Source organism: Entelurus aequoreus, linkage group LG25 (genome assembly GCF_033978785.1).
Source record: "Entelurus aequoreus isolate RoL-2023_Sb linkage group LG25, RoL_Eaeq_v1.1, whole genome shotgun sequence".
NCBI lineage: Eukaryota > Metazoa > Chordata > Actinopteri > Syngnathiformes > Syngnathidae > Entelurus > Entelurus aequoreus.
The window spans coordinates 26,014,077-26,022,478 of NC_084755.1; the positions used below are offsets into that span (position 1 = coordinate 26,014,077).

Consider the following 8,402-nt stretch of genomic DNA (forward strand, 5'->3'; position numbering starts at 1 on the left):
AAGCTCCTTCTTCACCACAACGGATCGATACAGCGTCTGCATTACTGAAGACGCCGCACCTGTCGATCTCACGATCCACTCTTACCCCACTCGTGAGCAAGACTCCTAGGTACTTGAAATCCTCCACATGGGGCAAGGTCTCCTCCCCAACATGGAGATGGCACTCCACCCTTTCCCGGGCAAGAACCATGGACTCGGACTTGGAGGTGCTGATTCTCATCCCAGTCGCTTCACACTCGGCTGCGAACCGATCCAGTGAGAGCTGAAGATCCTGGCCAGTTGAAGCCATCAGGACCACATCATCTGCAAAAAGCAGAGACCTAATCCTGCAGCCACCAAACCGGATCCCCTCAACGCCCTGACTGCGCCTAGAAATTATGTCCATAAAAGTTATGAACAGAATCGGTGACAAAGGGCAGCCTTGGCAGAGTCCAACCCTCACTGGAAACGGGTCCGACTTACTGCCGGCAATGCGGACCAAGCTCTGACACTGATCATACAGGGAGCGGACCGCCACAATCAGACAGTCCGATACACCATACTCTCTGAGCACTCCCCAGAGGACTTCCCGGGGGACACGGTCGAATGCCTTCTCCAAGTTCACAAAGCACATGTAGACTGGTTGGGCAAACTCCCATGCACCCTCAAGGACCCTGCCGAGAGTATAGAGCTGGTCTACCGTTCCAGGACCAGGACGAAAACCACACTGTTCCTCCTGGATCCGAGGTTCGACTATCCGGCGTAGCCTCCTCTCCAGTACACCTGAATAGACCTTACCGGGAAGGCTGAGGAGTGTGATGCCAAGAAAGTTGGAACACACCCTCCGGTTTCCCTTCTTAAAGAGAGGAGCCACCACCCCGGTCTGCCAATCCAGAGGTACCGCCCCCAATGTCCATGCGATGTTGCAGAGTCTTGTCAACCAAGACAGCCCCACAGCATCCAGGGCCTTAAGGAACTCCGGGCGGATCTCATCCGGGGCCTTGCCACCGAGGAGCTTTTTAACTACCTTGGCAACCTCAGCCCCAGAAATAGGAGAGCCCACCACAGATTCCCCAGGCACTGCTTCCTCATAGGAAGATGTGTTGGTGGGATTGAGGAGGTCTTCAAAGTATTCCCTCCACCGATCTACAACAGCTGCAGTAGAGGTCAGCAGCACACCATCCTCATCATACACGGTGTTGACAGTGCACTGCTTCCCCCCCCTGAGGCGGAGGATGGTGGACCAGAATCGTTTCGAAGCCGTCCGGAAGTCGTTTTCCATGGATTCCCCAAACTCCTCCCATGTCCGAGTTTTTGCCTCCACGACCGCTGAAGCCGCACTTTGCTTGGCCTGTCGGTACCTGTCCGCTGCCTCTGGAGTCCCATGAGCCAAATGGACCCGATAGGACTCTTTCTTCAGCTTGACCACACATATGGACACCCTTATGTTTGATCATTGTGTTTGTTATGGACAATCCGTGACGAGCACAAAAGTCCAATAACAAAGCACCACTTGGGTTCAGATCCGGGCGGCCATGTATTTATATTTTACATCATTTTTTTTCACATTATTTATTTTTACATGTATTTATTTCTACATGTATTCATTTCCACATTTATTAATTCTTACATGTATTTATTTCTACATGTATTAATTTCTACATGTATTCATTTCCACATTTATTAATCCCTACATTTATTTATTTCTACATGTATTTACTTCCTCATTCATTAATTCCTACATTTATTTATTTCTACATTTATTTGTTACTAAATTTATTTATTTCCAAGTTAATTAATTTCTGCATGTATTTATTTCCACATATATTTATGTATGCATTTATTTGTTTCTACATGTATTTATTTGTTACATAATTTTCTTCCACATTATTTATTTCTACATGTATTTATTTCCATATTTATTTATTTCTACATGTATTTATTTCTACATGCGTGGCAAAGTTGGTAGAGTGGCTGTGCCAGCAATCGGAGTGTTGCTGGTTACTGGGGTTCAATTCCCACCTTCTACCTTCCTAGTCACGTCCGTTGTGTCCTTGGGCAAGACACTTCACCCTTGCTCCTGATGGCTGCTGGTTAGCGCCTTGCATGGCAGCTCCCGCCATCAGTGTGTGAATGTGTGTGTGAATGGGTAAATGTGGAAATACTGTCAAAGCATTTTGAGTACCTTGAAGGTAGAAAAGCGCTATACAAGTACAACCCATTTACATTTATTTATTTTTACATTTATTTATTTATAAATGTATTTATCTACGCATTTATTTATTCCCATGTTTATTTTTTCTACATGTGTTTATTTGCACATATATTCATTTCTAGATTTATTTATTTCCACATTTATTTATTCCCCCATTTATTTATTCCCACATTTAATTATTTCTACATGTATTTATTTCTACATGTATTTATTTCTACATTTATTTATTTCCACATGTATTTCTTCCTACATTTATTTATTTCTACATGTATTTATTTCCATATTTATTTATTTCTACATATATTTATTTTCACATTTATATATTTCTAAATGGATTTATTTCCACATTTATTTATTCCCACATTTAATTATTTCTACATGTATTTATTTCTACATTTATTTCCACATGTATTTCTTCCTACATTTGTTATTTCTACATGTATTTATTTCAACATATATTTATTTCTACATGTATTTATTTCGACATGTATTTATTCTTACATGTATTTATTTCTACATGTATTAATTTCCAGATGTATTTATATCTACATGTATTTATTAATTTCCACAATTATCTATTTTTACATCTAATTATTTATTACATAGCCCAAGCCACGTTGAGATAAAAAACATGAGCATTTCTTGGAGAAAAAACAAGTAATACAAAGAAAAGTACACATGAATTCAGTCATGTTGGCTTTACCATGCAAACAGTATTTTACTTCCATTGATGGCCAACAGGAAGAGGCGGGGACTAGGTTGGCTATTGGTTGTTTTGTTGACCAATCACAGACGAGTTTACTCGTTCCCAACGTAAACAAGGAAGTGGTAGCGAATAATGACTTGTTCGCGGAGTAGTGTGAAGGAGAAGAAATGGCTCCGCTGGGAATTCCTCTGACAAACATGACTCGTTAAAGGTTACAATAAGACGTTCTCTCGATGAAGGTAAGGACGAGGCTCACACACCAACAGCTTTCTTTCATTGTGAGTTTTCGGGAACTTAATTTAAAGATAAGTGTTCGATGGACTGGTTTAATGACAAGGAAGGAGTTTTATATTCATTATTACCACCTATTTCTGCTCCATTTGTTTTTAATCATTTATTTATGTTCATTCAGTATTAGATTTGCTGTTCAGTTCGTACTTAGATAATACAATAATTAAGCTATTGCTGCTTGTCCTTTTTTTCGACACATTCTTTAAAAAAATGTTGATTTTGTTTAGAATTAAGTTGAAGATATGTTATAAGTTGTGTTCGAAATAAAGTAAATACTGCACAGTAAAATAATATAGACAATTTAAAACATTGTGTAATTTTCCCCCTTCTTTGACATTTTAAGAGGGAGCAAATATACAGTAGATATACTTGATAAACATATAAAGTAGAGGTGCACAAAAAAATCGATTTACATCCTTATCACTATTCTTATTCATCCCGATTCTAAATCGATTCATCATTAATCCCTACATGTATTTATTTCTATTTATTTCTGTATGTATTTCTTTCTACATGTATTCATTTCCACATTTATTAATCCCTACATTTATTTATTTCTACATGTATTTATTTCTACATGTATTCATTTCCACATTTAATAATCCCTATATTTATTTATTTCTACATGTATTTATTTCTACATGTATTCATTTCCCCATGTATTATTCCCTACATTTATTTATTTCTACATGTATTTATTTCCTCATTTATTAATTCCTACATTTATTTATTTCTACATGTATTAATTTCTACATGTATTTATTTCTACATGTATTTATTCCCACATTTATTAACCCGTACATGTATTTATTTCTACATGTATTTATTTCCACATTTATTAATCCGTACATGTATTTAATTCTACATGTATTTATTTCCACATTTATTAATTCCTACAATTATTTATTTCTACATTTATTTGTTACTACATTTATTTATTTTCAAGTTAATTCATTTCTACATGTATTTATTTCCACATTTATTTATTTATGCATTTATTTGTTTCTACATGTATTTATTTTTCTCCACATTATTTTCACATGTATTTATTTCTACATGTATTTATTTATTTAAAAATATGTTGAAGATAAGTTATGAGTTGTGTTCGAAATAAGGTAAATACTGCACAGTAAAATAATATAGAAAATGCAAAACATTGTGTAATTTTTCCCCTTCATTGACATTTTTTGAGGGAGCAAATATACAGTAGATATACTTGACAAACCTATAAAGTAGAGGTGCCCCAAAAAATCGATTTACATCCGGATCACTATTCTTATTCATCCCGATTCTAAATCGATGCATAATTTTTAAAAATTGACTTGAAATTTTTTTTTTTTTTTTAATATTTTTTTATTAGGAATACTTTTGTGAAAATGTGTTATTGGCATCTCCATGCAACCAGAGAGAGCTTTTCCAACCTTTAGTTTGTTGTAAAAAAGTTTCTTTACAATTTTCATACTAAATAATACAATGCGAGAATCTGTTTGAATCAAAAATCCTGTTGAATCGAGAATCGATTCTGAATCGAATCGTCACCCCACGATTTGGAATCGGATGGAATCATTAGGTGCCCAAAGATTCACACCCCTATTATAAAGTTATCTTAATTGAAATTGCGAAAAACTTAAGCTAAAGGAAGAAATATGACTGTATCTATTTAAATAAAGAAAAATTAAAAACCCCATATCAATATACCTAACAATAATAATTATTGCTGCCATTAACGATTTTCCATGAGTGAAATTGTCCAATACCGATACGATCACATGTATTACATTGCTGTCGGTGTGTAACATGTTGAGCCCCGTCCTCTAGTGATAACGATATCTAATTGGAGTTTATTTGCCGCAGTGTAGGTGATTAGCTTAGGGGAGCGGTTCCCCACTGTGTATGGAGAAACATAATTGGCTGCTAGCCGCTTGTCGGCGGGGGGACAAAAAAAAAAAACTCAATTAAAGCCAGAGGGGATCAACGTTTGTGATTGGCACTAACCGGCAATGGCCATTCCCTATTTTTTCATGACAAAGGGCCACTACAGATCGATGGCTGATTGATTGCCACATCGCTAATAATAAATAAACAGAATAAAACTACATTTGCTTGTGGAAATACATTTTTTTACTATTTAATTTTATTCGTTCATCATTCCAGTTGGTTACTTATCATCAAAAAGCTGCTTCTATGCCAAACATGTATCATATACTGTACTGATTGTCCACTTCAGCCATCTTTTGTCCAACAGTTCTTTCCTCAAAGGTAATCTATGAGTCATGTTCTCCACATTTCCTTCATAATATATAGCCACAGATTTTAAGTAGGAGGTTGGCGATTGTTATTCACCCCGATTCTAAATCGATTCATAATTTTCAAAAATCTATTTAAAGTAATAAGTAGTAAACAGCACCTTAACGATCCTCTGCACGTACCACTGATGCTATGTGTCGGATATACATAGTTACACTGAAATAATACAAAACCCAAAACCAGTGAAGTTGGCGTGTTGTGTAAATGGTAAATAAAACAAAACACAATGATGTGCAAATCATTTTCTACCTACATGCAATTGAATAGACTGCAAGGACAAGATACTTAACGTTCCAACTGGAAACATTTATTTTTTGCAAATATTTACTTATTTGGAATTTGATGCCTGCAACATGTTTCAAAAAAGCTGGCACAAGTGGCAAAAAAGACTGATAAAGTTGAGGAATGCTCATCAAACACTTATTTGTCAATAGCACTCACCATAAATACATTGAACTATTTACAGTCGATAAACGGTATTGGTATTGGCCAATCTCACTCATACCATAAAAACAACCTCAGTTAAAAAACAAAGGGCTGTACGCCACAAACATATAAAAGCAGAAAAGTACAGAATAAAACATAGTTTAAAGTAGCAGTAGAGTGGAAAAACAAGTAGACTTTATATGCCTAATTGCGTTCCATTGTATCCATTAAGCATATCCAATTGTATTTGCAGTCCGCAAAGTATGTGAAAATACTGTCTAAACATTAGAAAGTGCCACAGATTCAGTCAGCCATTTTGAATATTCCGTTCTAAACGTTTTCAGTAATTTCCATAGATTGACGTCACGGTAGCAACATTTCTGCACTCTGACCATAATATTAGATCAGTCATACTGGAAATATGCAAACATTTGAGAGAGATGTGCTGTCTGCTATTCACAATCCCTATATAAGACATGAACACATGTTTTTTCTTTTTTTAATGCATTCTAAGTCGTAAATAAATACATACGTAAATACTATGTCAATGGGGTGCTCTCTATTCCGCCCACAAAACTCTCTAGATCAGTGTTTTTCAACCTTTTTTTAACCAAGGCACATTTTTTCATAGAAAAAATCCCAATGCACACTACCAGTAGAAAATAAAAAAATAAAAATGAAAGTCAATTGAGGCAGCACGGTGGAATAGGGGTTAGTGCATGTGCCTCACAATACGAAGGTCTTGAGTTCAATCCCGGGCTTGATGTTTCTGTGTGGAGTTTGCATGTTCTCCTCGTGACTGCGTGGGTTCCCTCCGGGTACTCCGGCTTCCTCCCACCTCCAAAGACATGCACCTGGGGATAGGTTGATTGGCAACACTAAATTGGCCCTAGTGTGTGAATGTGAGTGTGAATGTTGTCTGTCTATCTGTGTTGGCCCTGTGATGAGGTGGCGACTTGTCCAGAGTGTACCCCGCCTTCCGCCCGAATGCAGCTGAGATAGGCTCCAGCACCCCCCGCGACCCCGAAGGGGACAAGCGGTAGAAAATGGATGGGATGGAAACTCAATTGCTTATATTGATATAAAGTCGTTCTCTTCAAAATAAAGAATTGTCCGAAACAAATTCAAACCATGAACTTTCAAGCAATTATCTTGTCTCAAAGTAGGCCTACAAAGCAAGTAGCTACTTGCTGCCACCTACTGACATGGAGGAGTATTTCATGGTTACTCTGCCAATCTCTCAACAGCACAGACACTCAACAACGGCACATTTTTTGTGGATTAAAATTATTGGTTTATAAAAAATATTTTTCAGAACAATTATGTGAAATTGCATTATTTCGCATGGCACACCAGACAATATCTCACAGCACACTAGTGTGCCCCGGCATCCATCCAAATCCCGCCAACAATACTCTAAATCAGACATGGGCAAATTAAAGTTAAAGTACCAATGATTGTCACACACACACTAGGTGTGGCGAAATTATTCTCTGCATTTGACCCATCACCCTTGATCACCCCCTGGGAGGTGAGGGGAGCAGTGAGCAGCAGTGGTGGCCGCGCCCGGGAATCATTTTTGGTGATTTAACCCCCAATTCCAACCTTTGATGCTGAGTGCCGAGCAGGGAGGTAATGGGTCCCATTTTTATAGTCTTTGGTATGACTCACAACCTACCGATCTCAGGGCGGACACTCTAACCACTAGGCCACTGAGTAGGTAAGCGTTTCAATCTGGCTCACCGGACATTCCCAAACAATTATTTTAGATATTTAACATTGAAACTTTAGCTGCCATTATGATGTACAGTGATGTTTCCAACTGACCATAAGTCTTGAACTATACAAAGTATTTCAATGGTTGGAATCTGCACTTTTGCATGATATACTAGTTACTATGGTCATCTAATTAGTTACTGTGGTTGTCTAATTAGTTACTATGGTAATCTAAGTCACAGCAGCTCAGACGAGGCACCAAGCAGTGTGGGTGGGGAGCATTTCCACAGAGTGTTTCCAGGGCGGCCAGCCTGAAATGTGAATGTCGGGAAAGACGCGGAAGGAGATTTTTACAACAAAGTTCTAAAGCTTAGTGATGCATCAGATATATCACATTGTAGGTGGTTTTTTTTTTTACTCTTCGTGTTCATATTTCGCTGTGTTTGTTGCGTTTCGCTTGATTGTAAAATATGTCGATCGAGAGGGAGTGTGACGTTCATATGTGGTCAATATTCAGTGTTTTATTGGTCATAGTTAATATTGTAAATCCCACATTCTTTATTTTCATGGGTGTCTCATTCAGTAAAAAAAAAAAGTAAATTCCATTCCGTTTTTTAAGGCGGTCTGTCATAACGTTTTTAGCTTTCAATCAAACATTATAGTGAGGTTTTGTATTAGTGTTCCTAAAAATCAGATATACCGACCCACAGACACATTTCTTTCTCTAAATTTGGCCCCCCGAGTCAAAATAATTGCCCAGGC

The 8,402-nt window shown here is 37.5% G+C and overlaps 1 protein-coding gene across 1 annotated transcript in view; it reads left to right on the forward strand.

Moving 5' to 3' along the window:
- Positions 1 to 3,005: 3,005 nt before the first annotated feature.
- The window catches only part of LOC133642875 (cysteine protease atg4da-like), a 20,824-nt gene continuing 15,427 nt past the window's right edge, over positions 3,006 to 8,402 (forward strand). The window contains exon 1 of the mRNA XM_062037283.1: positions 3,006 to 3,139. The gene's annotated coding sequence lies outside the window, so the exon portion shown is untranslated. The remainder of the gene's footprint in view (positions 3,140 to 8,402) is intronic.